General features: G+C 39.8%; 1 long non-coding RNA gene across 1 annotated transcript; it reads left to right on the top strand.

Moving 5' to 3' along the window:
• The first annotated feature begins 6,916 nt into the window (after positions 1-6,916).
• LOC117545429 lies at positions 6,917-8,067 on the top strand. The gene is made up of 3 exons (XR_004568834.1): positions 6,917-7,003; positions 7,327-7,418; positions 7,801-8,067. It is a non-coding gene; the product is annotated as an uncharacterized LOC117545429 (long non-coding RNA).
• Positions 8,068-8,442: the final 375 nt, after the last annotated feature.

The raw sequence follows: 8,442 nt of genomic DNA on the forward strand, positions 1-8,442 counted from the left end.
ATATACCAAGTCAGTATAAAGTGTGTGTGCATGTTTGTGTGTGCTTGTGTGCTCTGTGCTCAAACATTCTGCCAAACGTTCCCCTTTTTCTTATGCCAACTTGTAGCGTTCAGAGGACATTAAATAAGTGTATGAGTGTGTTTGTGCGTGCATTATCGTTTTTGTGGAAAAGTGAAATAAGGTTTGTCTATAATCGTATGTTGTGTGTTCATCGGTTTATTTACAGTGCAATTGGGGGCACCTGTGTAACTGTGTATTATGCATTTACTGCACAGTGTGTGTGTGTGTGTGTGTTAGTGTGTGTGCGTATGAGACAGGTATAAGGACAGACATATTCCACTCTGTACTAATGAGCTGGCTGTGCTGCTCTGTCTGCTTTGTCTCTCAGGCCCTCCTGATGCAAACCACTAAAAGGTTTGAATTAAAATTGTAAACAGAGCTGTGCTGTGCTGCCTGCATCTCAGGACATTATATATAACACACACTTCACATTACTCTTCACTAACTCTGAATTGTGGTTCTTGTGCTGCCTGACAAGTCTGAAACTCTGTCACCTTTAAATCTGTTCATATAAAAATACTTTGAGAAGTCAACCATTGTAATAATAGGGGTTTTTAGTGTATTCTTTAAGACATGCTGTTTAATATCACACAAGATAAGTGTGTTTCAAAACAGCTGCATTTTGTAAACATTCTAAAAACGTCCTTGTGTCAAAACAAGCCATTGTAAATATGTTCTCTTTTCAATGTCAGATTGAATGTTTACTGTGCACAAACTGCAAACTGTATTGCCTGATTTAAAGGAGAGCATCATAAAGAAATGGCCTGCGGTGTGATGGTGGCAGTTAGAAACCATGAAAAACCTTCAAAGGCTGCCATTTCACAACATCCATTTTCATATTACATGGAGAAAGTGCGCAGTCATTTTGAATATGCACATCATGATACCAATTTACATGGAAATGTGTTGCTGCAGCTACAAAACAATGATAAATCTTGAGACAAATGTCGCACCATAAACACATCACAATGCAGCAGAAAGCATGCTATGACTATCCATGAAAGCAGTTGCCAAGCCATGTCTTTCTGCGCTCTGAAACAAGTACCAGCCCCCCCCCCCTATCTCTGCCATCGTAATTAGAACACAGGACCTCCTTGTGCCAAGCGCTCCACCACATCTTCACCAATTATAGCAATTTCTACTTTTTGTGCCCAAGGGTTTCTGAGGCCCTTTGAAAAAAGAAAGCCCCTTTTGTTACAGGAGAGGGAAGGAAAGAAAATGAGAGAGCGAGAGATTTGACATGGAGGGAGAAAAACATGTTGTGTGCAAGCCTGCATGCACATCTCTACTGCTGCATCTGTGCATGTCCATTTATCCATCTGAACCATTGTTTGCCTGTTTGAGTTTGAGTATGAGTGGCACAGCTGTTCAAAGAGGAAACAAACTGGTAGTGGGATTTGTGAGAGAAGCCATTTGCATACACCATCTCTAAAAATAAAATGAAGTCTTGAAAATGTACCCGCTAGTCACAATTTAGTAAAAAAGTCAAGGAAACATGGTGAACACACATTCTAATGGCAAAAAAGTATGTAAAAAGTATGATTAAAGAATGTTTTACTAACCATGCAGTTATCAAGATCTACTATTCGACTACTAAACTAGAATTATTCAAAGATTTCAATAACTTGTGTAACTACTATGTCAGAATATGATTGGAATTTAAGTGTTGCTACATTTAGAGGGTATTATGATGGCGACAATGCCTCAATATGAATCATGACATCAAACAAACGTCAACATCTGTAGACTCTTACACAGTATTTATGTCCATTTGTATTCTGATTACGCCTTTAGAGACTTTGTTCATGTTGCCTGAAGCAAGAGAGACATTATCATTTATCACCACTTCCTTTTGCAGTCGTATACTTAAAAAAAAAGAGAAGTATTGAATGACTGCACCAACAGGGAATGAAAATAGCATTGAGCTCAGGCTCAATCTCTAGGAGGCTTAACTCTTCCGCATTCTGATGCCCGATAAAGCGAAAGAGGAACGTGTGGGAGGACTACAATAGAAGCCTTTTTGTTCCTAAGTTGAACCAGTTTTTCTTTAGCTTTTCGATAGTTCGATGCGTATCCTCCTGTGTGGTGTGCTGGTGTGAGTGTGTTTATGTGTGTGTGTTGGAATCATCCTAAAGGCCAATCTACTGGAAATAGTGTTATATCATCACTGTTCATGTATACTGTAAAGCAGGGAGGGGTGAAAGAAAAAGGAAGCTGGAAAGCACTCTGTCATGATCTCAAGAGTCGTTCTCTCTTTCCATTTCCTCTCTCTCACCCACTACATTAGTGTGAGTCTTCTTTCTCTCCCCTTCTTTTTTTTATCTCTCTCTCCCTCTCTCTGAAGGTTGATGCTTCAGATATTATTAAGCTGTGTCAGACAGTTAAACTGCCCGTTATCGATTCTCTAAGCTTCGCTCTTTCCAAGCAGCCGTTATGGTTTTAATGGCCTGTAATGGCCTGTAATGGAGCCGGCTCCTGTTTGATGTCCAATTGCTTGGCGAGGCCGCACTTGTTCTTGATATTGTTTCATAGGATCCTCCCTAATGCCGCCCTCAGAGAAACCTGTTTCTTACACACATATTTGGATCGATTGATACCCAGCCCTGTGTATCTAAAATGTCCCTATACTTGGAAAAATTGTAGGATTTGAATGTGAGCCGGGTAGAGGCAGCAGTTAGGGGGTTTGTAAAAGCTCAGTGGCAACATAACGCCAGGAAGTAGATTCAGATTACTGAACAGAGACATCTATCGCAATCTACTGCACAAAAAAAATAGTTTCATGTCTGTCTATCCAGTGGTTCCCCTGGGGGTTTCTTATAAATGGACAAATACATAAAACAACAACAATCGCTATATAATCAACCTTCTGTTATGCAAAAATAACTGTCAATTTGCTTTTAGGCAAGGCAAGGCAAGGACATTTTATTTATATAGCACTTTTCAGCACGTGGCGATTCAAAGTGCTATACAGATTAAAAGCAAAAGACATTTAAGAACAAATACAGCATAAATACATTATTAAAAAGGCATTTAAAAACAGGCATAATAAGCAAAGGTAATGAAATAAATTAAATAATAAAACACAGCAGGTACAGAATACATGACTAAAAAGGCATACTGTAGTGTGAATATGGGCAGCTCAATTAAAAGCTTGAGTAAGAGGATGCATTTTGACTTCCGAATAAACCTCTACATGTGTTGGAGTGCTACTTATCATAGTTAAATCATTTTAGATGTAGATTAATAACATGTTCCAATTATCATAGGATTTTCTTGTTAAAAGCTACATTTTCATCTAGAAAATATAAGCAGCTAGCTCTTCAAAGTGCTATGGACTCTACCTAAATAAGGAATATCAAAGCCTGAAAACCCCAAAAGAGAAAAGAGAGAAAAGGGATAGGAACCAGGATTTTGGAGACACCAAATAATATATCTTACAGTCTTCACAAGATGGGTGTGTATGATGAAGTCCCTAAGCGAAACATCAATAACACGCTGGTACTATTAATGTGTTTAGTTTGTTTATTGTTGCTGGTGGCTGGCAGGTCCTGTACCATCATTAGTGCAGTATGTATTTCAATTCACCCTCCTTCACGCATACCACTTGGGGAATGATAGTAGTGAAATGCAATGGTTAAATTCAGCAAGTATTCATCTTGTATTCCTTTTGAATGATTCTCATAGACCTTGGTGTCAAAGAGATGTGTCAGCATTAAAAAATAAAGAATAGGGAACGTTTTCAATTTGTTGTTCCTACTTCCTTGTGAAGAACAGAAACAGAAAGATGTTCTGTCAAAGCTGGAGCCTATGAACTAGCATGTTCATTCAATATGTGACACCAACAATTGCAGCCCGTTAACGGCTTGCATTCAACAAATGTCACTAATTAGCTAATTACTGTGTTTCCTGTTAAACGGCACCCAATTGTCACTGCGAATAGGTACGATAGAGAGTGTGTAAGCTCAGCTTTACAGTACTGCATTTTACAAGTACGGGCGGCATTCATGACCGAAAAAGTCTGATAAATGTACAGCATAGCATATAATTAACATTCCACATCAATAGATAACATCACAGAATCAAGTCTCTGTCCATTAAAAAGCATCAGTGAGATCTTCAGTGGAACAACATTAATCCACAGCTGGTCTGGTTGAAATCAGTCAGGACACCACTTCCTGTTTCCCCTGGGTACCGCCATAGAAGCATTTCAGACAGTATGAAAATCTGGCCTAATTGCCTCTCTTAAGTATTCTGTATTTCTCTCTACAGTATGGTCATAAATAACACTAACAAAGAGAAAGAGAGGAGGGGGTCTGAAATTAATCCATTGGACTGCACCTCGTGGAGATAACTGCTCACAGAACCTCATATGAGTATTATGGTTGGAGTCACTTAACCTTTAGAGCAGGGGTTTTCAAAGTGTGGGAAGGTGAGCCTCCCCTCAGAGAACATAAGAACAGCCGCGCCCCCCCCCCAATTATTATTGATATTATTATTATTATTATTATTATTATCATCATTATTATTATTAGCCTATTATTGTTGTTGTTGTTGCTATAAGGCAGGGGTATTCAGTTGCATTTCAAAGAGGTCCAGTAAGAGAAAATGTCATTAAATGCTCTGTTTTTGCTGTCTACCTTCCTCTTGTCTCGTCTCTGTGTGTGTGTTTGAATCTATCGTGCTTACTCACCGATTTGATTGGCTGAGTAGCGTCATCTCCTTAAAACATTAAACAATAACTTTTTTAAACCTTTTTATCTTTATGTTTTACACATATTGTATACAACTCCCCCACTACTTGGAATATTCCTTGCACCCCTCTAGAATAAGCCTGAATGGTCTCAACCATATTGCATCAGTAACGTGGACTTGTTGTTATAACAAGATCGCAAGGACACTGGTTGCGATCGGACAATTGAGTGAACATGCGTGTGCGTGCATGAAAATATACCACACACCTAGTGATGCGTACCGGTACGCCGAACCGGTACTGGACTTGTAAAAACTTTCGGTTCAAGTCCGGTTAAAACCGGAACGTCGGGAACTGGTACTTGGACTCGCAAAAAAACTAGCACTTACGTATATTCTCCTTTTTGTTCTAAACCATCTAAAACAGGGGTCACCAACCTTTTTTAGGATGAGGGCTACTTTCAAACAATAAAACAAGTCGGGGGCTACTTTTACTCCTCTTTTTTTTGTTTTTTGCAGTGTATATATTTAGCACATTTTAACATTATTATATGCTTACCTTTAACCTTTGTGTGCTGTTTGGGTCTTTGGGACCCGTTTTCAGTGTTTACTAAAAGAACATGTATGCAATTGAATTATTTTAACCTGCTTTATTTGGGGGTGGACCTCACCTCCTCTAGGGGCGGCCTCACATCCTCCAGGGGGGGCCTCACCTCCTCTAGGGGGGTCTGGGGGCATGCACCCCCGGGAAGATTATTTTTTTAAATGTTGAAGTGAAATGCATCAATCTGGTGCACTTTGAGCACAACATGAATTTATGGATACAGCTCTCAACACTCAGATGAAAGGGAGCTGTATACTTTTCAAGAAACAAACATCTTTAGAATATGATCACAACCAATAATAAATTATTTAAACTTGTTTATTCTTATCTTGTGTTACCTATTTAGCATTCTTTCTTTTTATTTATGCATATTTTACTAATCACTCCCCTTTTAAACTGTTTTTGTACTGTCCTATTGTACACATTGGAATGATTTCTTACTTTATCTAGCCTATATTAAATAGATAAAGGGGTGCACTCACACACACACACACACACACACACACACACACACACACACACACACACACACACACACACACACACACACACAGGTTGTGTGCTCCTCCGTGGCGATGACGGCTTGCGTTAAAAAATAATAATAAACATATTTGTAATGTGGGGGGACACAAACGGGATTTCGAAAAGAGCGGGGGACATGTCCCCCCTGTCCCCAGTGGAGATTACGCCATGCGTGTGTGTGCGTCAAGTGCAATAAATAAATATGCAAGTTGCAACACACACAGTAAAACTCTGCCCCTCATGTGCTGTATAGGCTGCATGACAGGCTGTTCAATGGGGCTGATGTGTTGTGTAGATTCTGCCAGAAGGAAAATCAGCGGGGAGGTGCCACATTGCTTTTCTTCCCGACTGCAACGCTGGTCCCGCAAATCAAGCAAGAACATGATTGGTCGATATTCATTGTGGGGGTGGGGGGAGGAGGGGTGTTAGATAGATATAGAGTTGTAGTAAGTAGATAGAGTTCGCTATGATTTAGGTTTCGTTTATGCATGGGGGAGATTCTTTTAATTACATTTCCTTTTTTGTTTTGTGTATTTTATACATTTTGGATTTGCTTGGCGAGCTATTTTTAGAACGTGCCCGGCGGGCGCCTCATGTTGCCCCTGCGGACGACTGACTGGGACTCCCAGCAGCTTCTACTGAAGCCAGTCCCCAACTCCGGGGACTTCCGGCCGGGGACTTTGGGCGGCAGTATCCCATGGGCAGTATACGCCGTTTGCGGCCTGCCAGTAAACCCGAAGAAGAAGAAGAAGAAGAAGTGACGTCAGCGGCTTCATTTGCCTAATCCTCCCCCAGGTTCAAAGAGTTCTCATGAACCTTTGTGGGAAAAGTACTGCGGTGTGAATGCGCCTAATGGTATACTAAAATCCATGTGAAAAAAATTGCTTCTCACTGTTCTCAGGTCAAATATTTATATGTGGTCAAATATTTATATGTGATTAAAAATGCGATTAATTTCGATTAATTAATTACAAAGCCTCTAATTAATTAGATTAATTTTTTTAATCCAGTCCCGGCCCTAATATAAACACTAGATGGCTCATGGGAGATTTTCCAGCGTAGCTGACCGGCCGCCATCTTGCTACAGTCAACAGTTACTCTGATTTGCGCTATGGTAGCTGTTGTAAGGTGAGTGATCTGCACAAAAATACTCTTAACTCGCTGAAATATTGACTGATTTACAAACGGTTTGGTTTATTATAAACATTATTAGCATGGCTATGATACAGGATGCTTGGACATGTTGAAATTGCAGCTTTTCTTTGTATATGTGGTTGTATTTATTAGCTGGCTAATAACAAGAGGCCCAGCAACTTTACACCAGTGGGAGAGGCAGAACTGCTCTTTCTTTTCAACATAACTTAAGTTACACATGATTTCTTCCAAGTGGTTTGGCTTGTTAAAAACATCTTGCATTATGATACAGAAATTTGCTGGCTTTGTGTTTACAGAAGTACCTGACTATGCCGGACTTTTGTGCAGCCTACGGCTGCTCTAATCACCGCAGTCTGCAAACAAGAACCCGTGGGATCACCTTTCACGTGTAAAATATGACAATATTATGACTAAAATTAGGATAATCGTTAATTACTTAGTGGATGTATGTACATTACAAGTCCTGCTACACAGGATCAGTGGGGCTATGTGAGATAATAGTATTGCAAGATTGTTGTTGACCCAGCCTCTTTAGAATATGTTGCTACCATTTCTTTACACAATTATTTAATGTTTCTTTTGGACACCTTTTTTATTACTCTTAGTGTGGTTGTCTTATTCTTAAAGTAGGCTATACATACATGCATACATACCAAAAATATGATAATTTCGGTGTGTATTTTTGTCCTTACCCTTAATGTTAAAGGAAAGAAGGGAGGAAAATGTTGACAATAATTTATATATCTGGCTACCTTTCTCATGTTTTTAAGGTTTAAGGCAGTGGGAACTCGCCCTAAGAAGAGACGGTTTTGTTTCCTGTGACAGGACACTGCTCTGCAGTGAGCACTTCAGGAGTGAGGAATTTGACCGGACAGGGCAGACTAATGGTGAATCGCTACCACTAGGAGCATATATCGCCACCTACTATGTATTTATTAAATCTTCATGTTCCATGAGACGCAGCACTATGTTCCCCACATATGTTTATGTTTGCTCAGTCTAATAAACCCATAACATGGTTGTGAAAGAATACCAAAGCTGAGGCTGGACGATGATTGATTGTTGGTGTGCCATGTGTCACCGTGTGTCTTATTGGTTTTGTGTTATACTGTATTTTATTGTGTGCAGCTGGTCCTTATCTCCAAGACACATTTAAAACAAATAACCTTGAACCTTGAAGCCCCATCTCTCCCCACCTGCTCCTGCTTCCTACATCCCCTCCACACCACACCAAGTTGTTCTTCTTAATAATAATAATAATAATACATTTATTTTGGGGGGCCGCCTTTCCCAAGGACCCAAGGACACCTTACAGGGGCATAGGGGCAATATAGGGAACAATTTAAACAGTGAATTTTGTGATATATCAGCCGGGGTGAGACAAGACAAACCACAAATGGACTACAGAAGGA

The sequence above is a fragment of the Gymnodraco acuticeps genome, unplaced genomic scaffold (genome assembly GCF_902827175.1).
Source record: "Gymnodraco acuticeps unplaced genomic scaffold, fGymAcu1.1, whole genome shotgun sequence".
In the NCBI taxonomy this organism is placed as follows: Eukaryota; Metazoa; Chordata; class Actinopteri; order Perciformes; family Bathydraconidae; genus Gymnodraco; species Gymnodraco acuticeps.